The sequence below is a fragment of the Caretta caretta genome, chromosome 4, assembly GCF_965140235.1.
Source record: "Caretta caretta isolate rCarCar2 chromosome 4, rCarCar1.hap1, whole genome shotgun sequence".
Taxonomy (NCBI): Eukaryota; Metazoa; Chordata; order Testudines; family Cheloniidae; genus Caretta; species Caretta caretta.
In genome coordinates, this window is record NC_134209.1 from 30,502,214 (window position 1) to 30,519,489 (window position 17,276).

A 17,276-nucleotide genomic window follows, 5' to 3' on the forward strand; every position below is an offset into this window, starting at 1 on the left:
TTGTCTCTAGGTCTGACTGACCTTGGTTGCATTTGCATTATTTTCTTTGGCATTCTATCACCTGTCTTCTGCAGCGTTCACACCACTGTAAACTTTTTGATTGTAACCAATACCATACCTTGACTTCACATTTTGAGACCTATCAGCAGGTTTTAATGCATTTAATGTGTGCCTTGTTGAGTATACCTTGTGCTGTGAGATGCACAATCTGGTTATTGGCAATGCTTGGTTTCCTCACAAAGACATGCAGAAGGTTACCTGGAACTCATTAGGTGGCCAAACCAAAAACCAAAACTGAGCACATTATCAGTAAGATGTACAGATGGTCACTGTTGGATGTCAGAATTCATACAAGTGCCGAGTGTCGTAGTGATCATGAACTACAAATGGAAAGATTAATTTAAAGATGAATAAAAAGATGGGTGCAAATGGAACTAGATTTGCTCGTGATAAATTAAAGATTAGGTCTGTGAAGGAGGCATACAAGGTGATGCTTGGAAAGTATTTCAGGCCATTCATTTGTGCTAATGAAGAAGTCTCATTACAGATCAGATGGGGAATATTCAAAGCAGTGATACAAAACACAGTGATACTGGAAGGCATAAGCAAACAGGGAAAAGTTGGAAAAGCAACAAAACAAGAACGTTACAGGAAAAGTGCAAACAAGCCAAGACCTCTGGAAAAGTGGAAGAAGTAAAAGCATCCTGCAAAGTAGTGACGAAATCACAAATATTGGGACAAGCATAAATTTTGGAAAGAGGCTCAACAACTAGAGGAGGAATCAAGAAAACAAAACATGAAAACAATATACAAAAAAGGTTAAGTTGTATGGATGAACTATATGCAATAAAAAAGCTAAATGACACAAAATTCATGCTTTTTGTTACAAATTTGACAATGAGAAGTTTTGTGAAACATTGTGCAAAGGTTTGAACGTTTTTGGTTACAAGCAAAACATGGCCATTTTTCACTGATAATGACCCAATTTTCAAGCAAACATAGGTCTTTTTCCAAGCTAAAAGGGGCAAAAATGAGCCTGCTTATCAAATAAACAGAGCAGCTGCATCAAAAAGATATATAAATATATGCTTTTAACATACTTTCATTGTGAAAATAGCCATTTTGCCCAAATAGCAGATAAAGCAAAATGGGAGGAGAAGTGAAATCACTGGGCATGGAGAGCATTTTTCAGATGAAAACAAAATGTTAATTTTTGCACAACTTCATCTATCTTATATATAGTGTTTTTGTCTGAGGAGCTAAAAGGGCTGAAGAGGTGATTAAAACATCCCTCTAAAGTAGGTAGATATTAGATACATTTTACAGATGGGGAAAGTGAGGCCTCGTATGTAAAGTGATATCACCAATATCAAACATTGCATGCTCACAGCAGCGCTGTAAATAGATTAGAATGGAGGCCTGACCCACATTCTTCTGCTTTGACCACTTGACAACACTCCCTTGTCTTTAACTTAATTCCCTTCCATGTATCTTCTGTGGTAAACATACTGAAAGTTGCCACAAGCCTCTTATTAATCACATAAGTGGAAGCACAAGTCCTAAAATCTATTCTAATTATTGAACAGTTTAAACTTCAAAATAGATATGTATATACTGTGCTTTCTGTTTATTCAACTAGATGGAACATTTGATAGCTGCCTTTTACCACAAAAACATTTTTAGAGTAAAATTACCCCCCATAGTTATCTGTGGGCACTTCTAGTTCTGACAAATTGTTTGCTGGTGCTAAGGTAGCAAGAGCTGATTGGCTACTGGAAATTATAACAAACTTTACATTTCAGCAAAGAGCACAAAGCCTACAAAGTCGGCAGAAGAAATCTTGCAGTCTGAAGATAAAAAGGTAATTTCTCTTGCCCCACTGCCCTATTGCCTTTTAACATTTAATTTTTCCCCTAGTAGATTTGCTCTATCTTTCTCTGCAAGCACAAATCTATTGATTAGTGAAATGAAGCTGATAAACTATAGCTGAACTTAGTCTAGGCAGTGCATAATTTGCTTAATGCATGCCGAATAGAATAGAATATATAGAAATGTCTGTATACAAGTGATAAAGTATGTTTTTTCTGCAGGTGTTTTTTATATAAGCGTTAACGTAACAAGAATAATTCATGGACTACACCTGTGTAGTCCACCAATGACCAAGCAGGACAAAGGGAATATGCTAAAAAGCATTAATAAACAAATTATTTGAGTTTATTTACATACATCACAGACACATGGCACCTGGCTTTTATTAGTTTTGGTCCAGCAACTAGCAGCACTCAGAAGAGATAATATTAGTGAAAGCTTTTTACAATAGATTAATTTAGAATGATAATGAAGCACATGCTAAATTAATTACTTCATTTATCATTGTATTTCTTTCCTTACGCATATTAATATACTCATTTGTTTACAACATTCCCCAGAACCTCTTTCATAAAAACTGATCTTTAACAAGGGGTGTATAACAATACCTAAAATAACTTTAATGTCAGACACAAAACTATATCACTATAACACTGAGCTGACATATACTTGTACTACACATTGTAAGACACACACCCACACACCATATTACTTTGTTCTTAAACAACAACAACCCCTGCCATTATAGGCTTCTCTGAGAGAGACAGAGCCACAACAGGGTCAGGTACCAAAGGTCAGAGCACACAAGGGACACCTAGGTAAGTTAATCACCATGGAACTGCCTTTGGTCACTATTGCTCTGGAGTGTATGAGAACCAGAGATTCAGAGGAGAATGACTCCATGTTCTGGTCCCTCTCAGACATCCAGTCTCTTCAGAGCAAGTGTTTTACTTCTGAGGAAGTTACTGTAAGTCACCTGCAGACACTTCTTATAGTGCTTTTGATGAATCACTGCACATCTCTAGAAAAATGAAACTAGGTGAAGCCAGTTGGAAGAAAACTTTAATTACTCAAAAAGAAATTCAAACAGGCTGCATTTTGAGGTTTCAGCAAGTTCTTCCCTCCAGTATGGAGCACTTTAATTGTCATGGAATACTACAATTTATATTTGAGGTAAAACCACGTGCCAAATAATTTATTGCTCTGTGTCCTTAGGAATCTCTGAAGATGAAAGTTTCCCTTTTGTGCCTGTACCTCGTTAGCGTAGCCTGTGCTGAACCAGTGAGTATTTCTTTTTCTGGCTTCTAGATGTATATTTAGCATGGCACGAGACAGTAACCTGTCACAGCACAGTCAGAAGAGATCAGAATTGCCAACATCACCATTTCTGCATCCTTAGGGCTCCTAAATTAAAAAACAGCAAAGAACGTGAAGGTGTCTTTTACATTTCAAATGCTTGTTCGGTCATTTTGTGAAGCAAAGCGAACACCCTACATTGACCATATCCTGTCAGATATTAGGATCGTTTCAATGCCACTGGTGGAAATTATTTTTTTCCAGTTTTCTTATGACAAGTCTCTACCTCTGATAAGTGCCACAGCTTTTTATAGGCACAGTAACTGAAGTGAACCAAGCAATACAATGTACTTCATAATATAGTTGTCTAATAGATCATTTTAATGTCATTTTTTGCAATCAAGATTTTTTGCAGGTCTTCATCCAAAGCCCACTGAAATCAGTAGGAATCTCTCCATGAACTTCCATGGGTTTTGGATCAGGCTCATTTGCTTTTTATATAGGCACTGGGAGGAGTAATAAAAAGGCAAGCTGCTCAGGAAGTACGCCCAAGGTATTAATCACAATGGGATGGATGGAACAAATATCTTTACAGTGAATTCCTATGTTCTTTTCATGTTATGAACATGAAATATTGCTAAAACAAAAGATGAACTAAGATAAAAGTGTTTATTAATCTTCTATGTTTAAAATGTTTTGTAATTTTTTGCTAGGAACTATTCCCAACAACAATATATTTGGAATATAATGGCAACATCTTAAATACATGGTCAAATTCTGCCCTCAAATACACGGTTGCAACTCCTAATGGGGTTGAGCAGGATAGGAACTAATCCATTAGGCTAGAATTAAGGCCCATAATATGTATAAATTACTGTCTGATTTACACCCTGTACAAGCCAATCATCTTCAATAGGAATGCATGGAGGGATGGATATAAGTCACAGCAGAATTTTGACAATGTAGTTACAGTGGTTACCATTACCAAATAGAGCTGGTTAAATAATATTTGTGAAATAATTTATTTAATGCATTCCATTATATTTTTCAAACAAATTATTCAACATCTATGGCATTTTTCCATTTGTATATATTCACTAGTAATTGAATAATTCAAAATATTAAATATTTTGGAACATTTTTCTAGGTAACTTTCACTTACTCAAAAATGGGCCTATTTTGAGGGTATTTAATTTGAAATTGCCATGTAGAGGGCTACAATGACACAAAGGAAAGTCATTAGACAATTGTTTTACCCACTGCCTTTTTACAGTACTTTCACCCCAGCTTTCATACTATTCTGGTAAGTTTGTTTTCTACCTCTTGTTAAAATCGCAGTGTTGATGCTCAAGGGGGTTCCTTGTTTTCCAGTTTAAATGCCACACAGTAGTCACTAAAGTACTTAAACGGCACGGGAAAGATTTTCAAACGCTCCGGGCAATGGTCTAACCCTGCTCTCACTGAAGTTAAGGGGAATTTTACCATAGATTCTGATGGGAGCACAGTTAGGTTGACACTGAGTGCTTTTGAAAATTCCACCCAATATGAAATTTACTGTAAAATTTACTGTAGCCAATTTAGGCACACGGCTATTTTGCTGTGGGGGATAGGCACACCTCACTATACCTCTGTAGCTGGTTAGACTAGCCCTCCCTCCTCCCATAATTCTGTGTGGCTAGACACCTCAGGGTGCCATTTCCCATGTGATGAGGCCACTACTCTTTGCCTGCCCTATAGGAACACTATCCCTGATGCATAATCTATCATAGGCCGGTTGTACAAAGCTCAGTCATGTTTCTGTGATGGTCCTAAACATGGGAGGGTCCAAGCTACGCTTACACAGTTTTCAGCACCAGGGAGTTTCACCAGTTGCTGACACCTATTGTGAAATTCGATATATAATGAAAATGGTTTCCACTACCTTCCCTCCCACTTGGAAACCATGGGCCAGAGCCTCAGCTAATGTAAATCGGCATTGCTTCACTGACGTGAATGGTGCTACACCAGTTTACACCAGCTGAGTCACCTCAGATTTTCAAGACATGTAGAACTTTCACCAGCTATCCCTCAGTTACTAGAAAAAAGAAGCATCACCACAGCACTTTACAAGCATCTTTTTGCAGCAGCCTGCAGTGTTAGAAAAACAAGTTACCACCTGTCACACTCCAGTAAAGTATATGATCACCCCTAACACTGGTCTGAGTCTCTTGAATCAAATCCTGTCAGATGCCTAATACAGACCAAGGAATGCTGTTAAATAAGAATTAATTTATCATTACACCCAAATAAATTATTGTCCGACATCAGATTAGTCAAGGAGAACAGGCAAACTAACAAAAGGTATCTGACATAAGCACACATCCTTGCTCCCAAGAATTCACTCCTCTTTTTCCTCCCTTCTCCAATTAACATCCTGAGTAACCTGGCACAGAGCATCTCATCTAAGTCTTGCCCATCTAGTATAGCACCTTCCTCAATGGGGTCCTGGTCTATGACTCGGCTCCTAAGCACTATGGGAACACAAAAATAAATACAGAACTACTAGTAGTAGTCAATAGGGCTCTCTTTATTGAAACTCTCACTTCCAGTATAATCTCTCCCAAACTCTCAGAGAGGGAGCAGCCATCAGTGCTACTGGCCAGTCTCCACAATACTATGGCAAGTCTCTTATCCAGAAGAGCAGTCATTTGCATGCGTATATTTCTTGTGCTTGGTCCACATACTCATAAATTGCCCATTTTCCTTAGCATATGTAACTGTTCCCGAGGTACTGTGTGATTCGCCACCCAGAGTGCATTCAAAAACACGGTGAGGCAGGTTGTTTATTGTGAATGCAAGCACACAATTATGGCACAAAAGTTGTTGTGTGGATACAAACCAAATGTTCTTACTTGTAACTGATTAATGGGGCCAACCCTCAAGCCAGAAACAAAATCATGGCTGTAAGTTACGGCGTGGGCATGATAGTATTATGAAAGTCTAACTACAGCGAATTACTATTTTCAGAACATCTGTAGAGAATCCTTCAGTTGTAGTACAGAACCCATTACTTGATATCTTTGCCCTTTTGTTCCTCTCAGGTGTTTCAGTCACACTCTGGGAAAGCTAAAGAGAACTGCGGTGAATGCCACAAGGTAAACTCAGTTATTATCCTAACAGAAATCTAATTTCCCTAAAGTGCTGTTAATACGTGTGTGGATATGGGGCAGGGAGTAAGGTGGGGAAGCCTACCTAGAAAAAACATATTCTTTTTCAAGTTAGCCAAGAGAGCACTGGGAAAGGAGACTGAAATTTCACAAGGTTCTTAGACTGTTGTGTTGTATAGGAACATTGGAGGATCAGTTCAGAAAGATCTATGGTGGAAGGGAAAAAGTTATGGTGAATCCAGACAAGAGAGAGTCAAGAACTGTCTCTATCAAAGGGCGCTGGAACCTTTGTAGAAGTGGGGGGGCCAAGGCCAAAGTGCCCCCTCCCTCTCTGTGGCTGGCTGCTCTGGCAGTGAGCCAGCTGCCCTCTCTTCTGGTGCCGCAACAGCCCACTGGTGGGTGAAAGGTGTAGTTGCAGTGCCACCCTGGCAGAATCTATTCTTCTGCAGGGGGAGGAGGGGGTGGAAGAGGGGGAATCTGCGGAGGACATGAATTCTGCGCTTATGTTTCTTGGGACATGGCTCCCTGGCTCTCCTGGTTCTGACAACAGTGTCTCTATCACCTCCCTGGACAGGACAAATCTGAAATCTTTAAATTTTCGCTACACTGAATTCTATTGTATTTTGTCCCTAAGCAAAAGGAGTGGACCCGCTCCATTTTCACTACAAATACAGGCCCCAATTCAGCAGTCCATCACTATTTAGCAAAGCACTAATGCTTAAGCTTTTTGTTGAATAGGGATGGACTTAAGCACATGCTTAAATGTTTTGCAGGGAGTGTTCACCCTCAACCTTGTTTCGATAGGCACTAGTTTCCTGAACCATAGATGAGTAGATTGACAAAGGTTTTAGAAAAAAGAAAAGGAGTACTTGTGGCACCTTAGAGACTAACCAATTTATTTGAGCATAAGCTTTCGTGAGCTACAGCTCACTTAATCGGATGCATACTGTGGAAACTGCAGAAGACATTATATACACAGAGACCATGAAACAATACCTCCTCCCACCCCACTCTCCTGCTGGTAATAGCTTATCTAAAGTGATCATCAGGTTGGGCCATTTCCAGCACAAATCCAGGTTTCCTCACCCTCCGCCCCCCCCCCCCCCCACAAACTCACTCTCCTGCTGGTAATAGCCCATCCAAAGTGACCACTCTCTTTAAAATGTGTATGATAATCAAGGTGGGCCATTTCCAGCACAAATCCAGGTTTTCTCACCCCCCTCCCCCACTCCCCTCCAAAAACCACACACACAAACTCACTCTCCTGCTGGTAATAGCCCATCCAAAGTGACCACTCTCCTCACAATGTGTATGAAAATCAAGGTGGGCCATTTCCAGCACAAATACAGGTTTTCTCACCCCCCCACCCCCATACACACACAAACTCACTCTCCTGCTGGTAATAGCTCATCCAAAGTGACCACTCTCCTTACAATGTGCATGATAATCAAGGTGGGCCATTTCCAGCATAAATCCAAGTTTAACCAGAACGTCGGGGGGCGGGGTAGAAAAAAACAAGGGGAAATAGGCTACCTTGCATAATGACTTAGCCACTCCCAGTCTCTATTTAAGCCTAAATTAATAGTATCCAATTTGCAAATGAATTCCAATTCAGCAGTTTCTCGCTGGAGTCTGGATTTGAAGTTTTTTTGTTGTAAGATAGCGACCTTCATGTCTGTGATTGCGTGACCAGAGAGATTGAAGTGTTCTCCGACTGGTTTATGAATGTTATAATTCTTGACATCTGATTTGTGTCCATTTATTCTTTTACGTAGAGATTGTCCAGTTTGACCAATGTACATGGCAGAGGGGCATTGCTGGCACATGATGGCATATATCACATTGGTGGATGTGCAGGTGAACGAGCCTCTGATAGTGTGGCTGATGTTATTAGGCCCTTTGATGGTGTCCCCTGAATAGATATGTGGGCACAGTTGGCAACGGGCTTTGTTGCAAGGATAGGTTCCTGGGTTAGTGGTTCTGTTGTGTGGTATGTGGTTGTTGGTGAGTATTTGCTTCAGGTTGGGGGGCTGTCTGTAGGCAAGGACTGGCCTGTCTCCCAAGATTTGTGAGAGTGTTGGATCATCCTTCAGGATAGGTTCTAGATCCTTAATAATGCGTTGGAGGGGTTTTAGTTGGGGGCTGAAGGTGACGGCTAGTGGCGGTTCTGTTATTTTCTTTGTTAGGCCTGTCCTGTAGTAGGTGACTTCTGGGAACTCTTCTGGCTCTATCAATCTGTTTCTTCACTTCCGCAGGTGGGTACTGTAGTTGTAAGAATGCTTGATAGAGATCTTGTAGGTGTTTGTCTCTGTCTGAGGGGTTGGAGCAAATGCGGTTGTATCGCAGAGCTTGGCTGTAGATGATGGATCGTGTGGTGTGGTCAGGGTGAAAGCTGGAGGCATGTAGGTAGGAATAGCGGTCAGTAGGTTTCCGGTATAGGGTGGTGTTTATGTGACCATTGTTTATTAGCACTGTAGTGTCCAGGAAGTGCATCTCTTGTGTGGACTGGACCAGGCGGAGGTTGATGGTGGGATGGAAATTGTTGAAATCATGGTGGAATTCCTCAAGGGCTTCTTTTCCATGGGTCCAGATGATGAAGATGTCATCAATATAGCACAAGTAGAGTAGGGGCATTAGGGGAAGAGAGCTGAGGAAGCGTTGTTCTAAGTCAGCCATAAAAATGTTGGCATATTGTGGGGCCATGCGGGTACCCATAGCAGTGCCGCTGATCTGAAGGTATACATTGTCCCCAAATGTAAAATAGTTATGGGTAAGGACAAAGTCACAAAGTTCAGCCACCAGGTTAGCCGTGACGTTATCGGGGATACTGTTCCTGATGGCTTGTAGTCCATCTTTGTGTGGAATGTTGGTGTAGAGGGCTTCTACATCCATAGTGGCCAGGATGGTGTTATCAGGAAGATCACCGATGGATTGTAGTTTCCTCAGGAAGTCAGTGGTGTCTCGAAGGTAGCTGGGAGTGCTGGTAGTGTAGGGCCTGAGGAGGGAGTCTACATAGCCAGACAATCCTGCTGTCAGGGTGCCAATGCCTGAGATGATGGGGCGCCCAGGATTTCCAGGTTTATGGATCTTGGGTAGTAGATAGAATATCCCAGGTCGGGGTTCCAGGGGTGTGTCTGTGCGGATTTGATCTTGCGCTTTTTCAGGAAGTTTCTTGAGCAAATGCTGTAGTTGCTTTTGGTAACTCTCAGTGGGATCATAGGGTAATGGCTTGTAGAAAGTGGTGTTGGAGAGCTGCCGAGCAGCCTCTTGTTCATATTCCGACCTATTCATGATGACAACAGCACCTCCTTTGTCAGCCTTTTTGATTATGATGTCAGAGTTGTTTCTGAGGCTGTGGATGGCATTGTGTTCCGCACGGCTGAGGTTATGGGGCAAGTGATGCTGCTTTTCCACAATTTCAGCCCGTGCACGTCGGCGGAAGCAGTCTATGTAGAAGTCCAGTCTGCTGTTTCGACCTTCAGGAGGAGTCCACCTAGAATCCTTCTTTTTGTAATGTTGGTAGGGAGGCCTCTGTGGATTAGTATGTTGTTCAGAGGTATTTTGGAAATATTCTTTGAGTCGGAGACGTCGAAAATAGGATTCTAGGTCACCACAGAACTGTATCATGTTCGTGGGGGTGGAGGGGCAGAAGGAGAGGCCCCGAGATAAGACAGCTGCTTCTGCTGGGCTGAGAGTATAGTTGGATAGGTTAACAATATTGCAGGGTGGGTTGAGGGAACCATTGCTGTGGCCCCTTGTAGCATGTAGTAGTTTAGAAAGTTTTAGAGGTTTCAGGCCCAGTTGTTAAGGAGATGTACTTAGGATGGTAGAGGCTGCATTATTAATTGCATTCAGCTGAATATATGGCTTGAATTGTTTGTTTTGAAAGAGTGAATTTGTCTCGGCAAGGACTCAGACTCATAGACTTTAAGGTCAAAAGGGATCATCATGACCATCTAGTCTGACTTCCTGCACATTGCAGGCCACAGAATGTCACCCACTCACTTCTGTAATAGGCTCATGTGTCTTCTTTTGTGTTTGTACAGGGTTTGTGTTTGTCACAACACATTGTGAGCACTACCAGAAACAAATAAATATTAATGGAAGAAAAAAAACTATTACCCTCACAGGAACTAAATTATTTATATTAAAAATAATGTAATTTCCTCCTGTTATTTCAATCAATTTGGATCTTAGACAAATTTAACTCATTTGTTTACCACCAGTGACTGAACTGTTATTTTGCCTAACAGAGAAAGTCCACATTCTAAATGAAAGCAAAAGATGAGAGTTGAAAACAGATCCATTTTTTAAAAAAAAGGAAGAAGACAAACTAAATAATTCCCTATTCAGATGAACATGGCCATTATCCACCCTGCAATGATGTTCTGCAGAAGACAAAATATGCCCCCTGGTGGTCATATGGCTGTCATCATCATGAGCCACTTACATCATTCAAAGTGACAGGAACAGACTTGATTGAAATAAATAGAAGGCAGTGAACTGTAATTAAAGCAGAAAACTTCCTCAATAATATTTAAGTTTTTAAAGTCATATTCTGTTGTCCTAGATACTGGTGAGAGGCCACAATCTCAAGCATGGGTATTATATATTTAAGTATGTGTATGCACCTTCAATCCAAAAAAATCAGACCCAGATAAAGGTAAGAGGACTCTAAATTGATATTTCTTTAGTGTGTGTGTAGGCAACAGAATCGGAGAATTGCAACCGAAGAAACCACAATTTTCACTTTGTCCTTAGGAGTCCAGTGGTTGAAGAGTAGCCAACACTTCATGGGCAACTATCTAAGTAAAATTCTTTCTAAATAGATTCTGATATATTTTCTGATTTCTCTCGTTATATTTTGATTGTTCATGATTTATTATTGCCATTTTTGTCCTTAAAGTGCCCATAGCCCTCTGAAGAATTAGGGAATCCTCGATTTGTGACATCACACCTGCTTCTTGTGGAAAGTAAGATTGGTCACAAAGAATGGAAGTGTACTGTGCCTGTTTATTTTAAAATTGACTGATTAATGCCAGGATGCAAGGACTAGCATATGGCATTATTATTTATTTTATATAAAATAATCCTGTGCAAAACATATTATAAAGTTAAAAATGCAGAAGTCGACGTTAGACTACAAAAAACTAAGTGCCCATGTTGTACTTTAAGCACATGAGTAATTGTACTGAAGTCATTGCACATTGATAGGTGCCTCATTGATATAATGACTGACTAGTAATGACTAACTATGAGGTTAACTTGTACTGAAGCTCACCCATTAATATAGCAAACCTACTATTCTCGCAGTATATTGCTCAAATCGTTTGAAGGTTAGTCACAGGTGGGGGCTAGAACCAACTTTCTTAAAGGACCATCCCATCCGCCCTTTGTCACCCCCTTTATGGTGAAGGAGTGAATGGGCATAGAGATTGAACTCCCTTCCTTGCCTCCACATCAGACTGGATGCACAACGGAGGACACACTGGAGAAGGGTAATAGGGCACAATGGAGAAGAGTCTACTGCCACTGTCCGTGCTGAATGTGTTCTGGGAATAAATACAGTATTTCAGTTTCCAGTACTACCCAGATAATAAATTCACAACACAAATTTGTGTGTGTGTTTGTATATACAGATAAACAATAGATACAAAACATATACCTATAATGTGTGTATATATATATATAATATTGCATAAGAATATTCTCAAATCAAATCAACCACCTCACTTTTATACCACAATTTAGAAAGAAGAGGAAAATAATAAAAGCAATGTTTCTACTCACCGGTTTAACAAGGGAGATGAATTAACAAAGCGGACAGAAGAGGACTCCAGGTTCCGAGAGAGAGGTGAAGACCAGAAATACATTGGTGAAAATGGAATTGACAGAACATCTGAGAACAGGAGCATTTCTGATAGCAGACAGAAATTTATTGGAGCTAATGGAAACGCCAGCAGCTGGGACACCCATCATCACTTAGAGGTCATTATACACAAAGATGACACTGAGATTACTACTGGGAATATTATTGCTGACATAGAGGGCAGTGGTGACCTAGATTTTCTAGACCACATTTCTGTTAATGCCCACCATGCTAGAGGTAGTGGCCATAAGGATACAAGGGGCACTGGTCACAAAGATGGAGCTGGAATAACCGGTACTAATGAACCAGAGAGGACTGATTCTAATGTCACAGGAGAAAAAGATGAAGCCAAGGACAGTGATAGTGCTAGAGATATCTCTAAGAAAGACAAAGACATGAGTCAGGACCCAGAAAGCACTGGCTATTCAGACCAAGATGGCACCAAAGATAGAGAGCCTGGCAATGAGGGAAGTGGTTACACAGGCTTTCTAGACAAAGAGGAAGAGGATGTTGCCACCAGCAATGGGAATGCCCACCATGATATAAGAGGCAATAGCTCTACAGATATTCCAGAAAAAATGGAAGATACTAGAGTTGATGCAGAAGGCACAGAGGATTACACATATCTTCCAGCCATAGATGAAGTTAAGACAATTAAGGGGAAGTCTGGCAGTCATGTGGAAGGGCCTGGTTTCACCAAAGAACATAAAAAAGGTGAAGTTAATATCCTTAGCGTGAGGGCTAGTAGCTGTGGAGAAGAACCAGCTGTCACTGACGCACATAAGAAAGAGGAAGGGAAAGGTAACGTTAATGGGAGAGCTAGTAGCCAGAGAGAGAGACTTGGTTCCACCAAGAAACATAAAAAAGATAAAGGTGAAAGTAATATCCCAAGCAGGAAGGTTAGCAGTCACATACAGGAACTCGATGTCAACAAATCACTTGAGAAAGATAAAGGTGAAGGGAGCAGTATGAATGTGAGTGGTAGTGGTCACGTGGAGCAACCGGGTTTCACCGAGACACACAACAAAGACAGAGGTGATGTTAACAAGAGTAATGGAAATGCCCATGATGGTAAATTGGGAATTAGTTACACAGAAGCTCCAGAAAAGGGGAGAACCATTACTGGAATTAGATTTAGAGATGGCCAAAATGGTTTGACAGAAAGAGGTACCAGTTACAGTAAAGCCCTTGGAAATGGTGCCAATGTTAAGACCAGCGATAGAGTTCTCACCACAAAGACAGAAAACATTAGTCACAAGTATATTAGAGGCAAAGATGATACTCGACTCCATGCATCTCAAGACCACAGCAAGCATATTAATAAAATTAAGAAAACTGATGAAATTCATACTTTTTATGTCCTTGGTAATGATGGAAATGTTATAAAAACAAATGACAAAAGCAAGAAGAACAATGCTGGAACTGACCGACAATACTCAGCCAAGACATATCAAGGGAGTGACAGAGTCCTAAGGAGAAAGGGCATTTGTCATGATAAAATGGACCAGTCAGCTAAGAGCTTCCGTGGCAACAATGACGACAGAAGCCAATCGTCTGACAGTCAAAATTCAAGCAGGAGTGATAGTCACCAGTCCTCTGAGGTTTACCAGAATGATCAGCCTGGCAGTTACCAGTCAGCTCAGGGTATTCAGGATGAGTAATATGGTCTCTCAGCTGAGAATAATCAGAGTGACAACCATAGCTAGATGGCAGAGCAAGAGACTGATTATTCTCACGAGCACTAGCCAACAGGAACAGTTTCATTTACTGAGGTATCATTTCTGAGAACCAAGTTCCATAGTCAGCAGGTCTCACACTGAAAGTGATACTGGAATGCCAAAGTGGGATACATACTACTAGTAGGACATGGGCTGCGATCACCTGACACGAGAGTTGCTTTAGACTATAGTTGGAATAAGAAGCCATTATAACCACACTGATTAATATTAAACATGGCACACCAACTACTTTTGAGTTTTTAGGCAGGGTAAGTTTTAAAGTCTGGGAGCCACTACTATAAACTATAATAGTATAGCCAAAATAGAATATAGAGGTTGAGGGTTGACTACACTTCATATTTTGAAAGCAGTTTATAAATTTGCTGTAGCTCAAATATGTTATGACGTAATCGAGCAAAATCTTAAAATACACCATATTTTGGCATAAGATGTTGCAATTAAATAAGCAATAAGAAAGTCTCCTGTCTTAGTTATTTCTTTTAAAACAAAAACATTATGTGCACATATTATGGAGAAACAATTAGTTTAGGCTGAACTGACATTTGCATTTGAAATGTAAATTAATTTGGCTTCTTATGCCTGAATAATACCACGTATGTCACTCTTTGGGCACCGAAGGAGTTTTCTGAAAATATACAGAAGAATCACCTCATTAGTTTAGGAGCTAATAGCGAGTGAAACCTCTGAAGCCATTCCAGACAACACCATTGATTGAAAAGATGAATAATATAAGAACCCTAATCCTGCAAATATTTACTACAAAACATAGTGGTAGATCCTGTGCTGTGTCTTCTGAGAGAAATAGCACCGAGAATGAAGCCCCAGGAATAGGAGAGGGCATTGATGGCTTTATGCTACATTTATGCCATCTGGATTCTGGACTGCTGTGGTGGCCAATAGCTCTTACCCTGGCACACCCTGGACACCAGAGTCTGTGAGACTAAGTTATTTAATAATAATATAAAAATAATACCTAGCTCTTGTGCAGCCATGCTTTCATCAGTAGATCTCAAAGCCTTTCACAAGAGAGGAAAATATCATTATCCCCATTTTATAGATGGGGAAACTGAGGCTTCAAGTTGCAATGACTTCCCCAAGGTTACCCAGCAGGTCAGGGGCACAGCCATTAATAGAACTCACATCTCCTGCATCCCACCTAGTGTTCTACCCACTAGGCATCTACCCAAGAGTGTAACTAAGGCTGCTTGCATTGGCCCCATGCTGCCCACGTGTCGGGGTTCTCCCCCTGCTCCTTTGCGACTCCTTTTCAGACACCAGAATGAGGCCTACAGCAGGGCGCAGGATCAGCTCCACTGTGTCAGTAACCAGTGATTAGAGCAGGAGTCAGGTTTAGTGGTTAGAGCAGGAGTCAATAGTTAGGGATTGGAGCCAAGGGTCCGAGCCAGAATCAGAGGCCAGATGTCAGAGCCAAAGTTAGGAATCAGAACCAAGGGTCAGAACCAAGTTACCTGAAGTAAGGCAAGGCTGGGTCCCAGGCAGGAACAGGCTCTATCAGAGCCATGGGCAAATGTTCTGAGCATCCACCGAACTGCTGCTGCTGGGTTTAAGAGCCAGTCTGCTGACTCTTCCAGCCAATCAGGAAGTATAGCCAGTCAGGTAGCCTACTCCAGGCTAGCTGCACTTGTTAGGTTGCCTGGAGACTGGCTTTACTGCAGGCCTTGATTCCTGACACGCAGTGCTTAGAACCTGGAGCAGTACCGTTGACCCCCGAACATTTAGAAATGTCTCAGTTAATGCTTCAGGTGAGCATAAGGGGACGGTGTGTACCCTTGTGCTGCTGAGAGGGATCCAACTACATAGCAAGTTAAAGCACAACTTTGACCATGGATAGATTCCTATATGCTTCAACCTGGGAATGCATTTTCAGTCCTTTTCAGTAGCACAGGAAGCACTAACTCAGAACATGCAAAACACTGTGGAGTCTGCTCTTCACTTTGGAGGTCTATCCAGGAAAGTCTGGTTAAGGCCATTTTCAGAGCTGGCTCTGGCCTTCCCTTTCCACAGAAAATCTGTGAGTTTTTTGTATTTTTTAGCCTGAGTTAGCACTGTAATATAGCCCAAAGACAGCTCTGCAGCTGTTTATTACCATGCATAGGCCATGTTCATAGCCATACTTCAGGCCCTGGGCTGTTCATGGGCATGTGCCCTTCTGATTTGTAGAAAACCAGAAAGGTAAAGAAAAAACTCAGCTTTCATTGAAAAGTAAGTAAGTGTCTTTTCCTTGCAAAAATAGATTTGAAAATGTAACACGATTCCTGGGGTTGTACGGAACATACTGTCACAGTTCAGGGCAACTGCATCTGTCTTTCCCCTTCATGGTCCAGCAAGGGCAGACACCAGATACACTGAGGCTTCTGGCTCCCCAGTGGTCACCTTGCCTGGGTGGAGACACACGTCTCTCTCCCTCCTGACCAGGGTATTTCCAGGATGCACAGCTCCCTGCCTACACTGTGAATTCCCCAACAAAGGGGAAAGTAAGCCAGCCTGCTCTCCTTTTCTCCTCAAAGACATATAACGGTGTAATTGCCACAGTGAAGTTATCACACAGCTCTTTCCAAATCAGCCCATGTATTCTTATGGTAAAAGCATTACAGAGAAAACATATAAAAACAATAAAAAGAACCTACACGCATGCCAATAAGCTTACCAGAGATCACTCCAACTCCACAGGGCTCCGGCTGGCAAACAGTCCTTCAAACCCCACCAAGGGGTTTTTCAGTAATCACAGGTTCATAACAGCTGTTAGCTCAGAGCAAGCACACCCAGGACTCGAGCGTCCCTCCTCTATGCCCTTTGGGCCCTTTGATTTTGGGACTAGCTAATTCCTAGACAAAGGTCCCCTCCCCAGGATGGACCTTCAAAACATCAGGTCTGGAGGTAGGCATTTACAGTCCCCTCCTCCCGAGTATTTCCTAGGAATCCTGTTCAACTAACAGCTCATTCTTGTCTCAGCCTATCGTTGAAAAGAGTCCTTTGATGCTCGTAACACTTCCCAAGGCTTACATTAGTCACGTCTCCTTACGCAAAACAACACAAACACTTGCACTTCTAATGTGACGAGCTCTTAAGATACTTACATGTAATTCAGTAAGGTTTGTCCAGGACAGTGCAGGCAATTGCCACACCTGTCACACATACAGCTTGCTCCACTTCTGCAACAGAATGTTGGGGGGAGCGGGCGTGGGGAGGGGGGAGGAGAAGAGTATCCAAGAATTCGCCCCGGCCCCCAACGTACACAAACTTTGTGTGTAAAGTGAGGCAGTTGAATTTGGAGTGTGTACCTCACCGAATCATTTCACTAGCACTCCCCAAAATCTGCAGGCTGGCTCTGCACTC

General features: G+C 41.6%; 1 long non-coding RNA gene across 1 annotated transcript in view; it reads right to left on the reverse strand.

The window, feature by feature from the left end:
- Nucleotides 1-16,851, reverse strand: part of LOC142071740 (uncharacterized) — a 65,341-nt gene extending 48,490 nt beyond the window's left edge. The window contains exon 1 of the long non-coding RNA XR_012667929.1: nucleotides 16,588-16,851. This is a non-coding gene — a long non-coding RNA (uncharacterized LOC142071740). The remainder of the gene's footprint in view (nucleotides 1-16,587) is intronic.
- Between the last annotated feature and the right edge of the window lie 425 nt (nucleotides 16,852-17,276).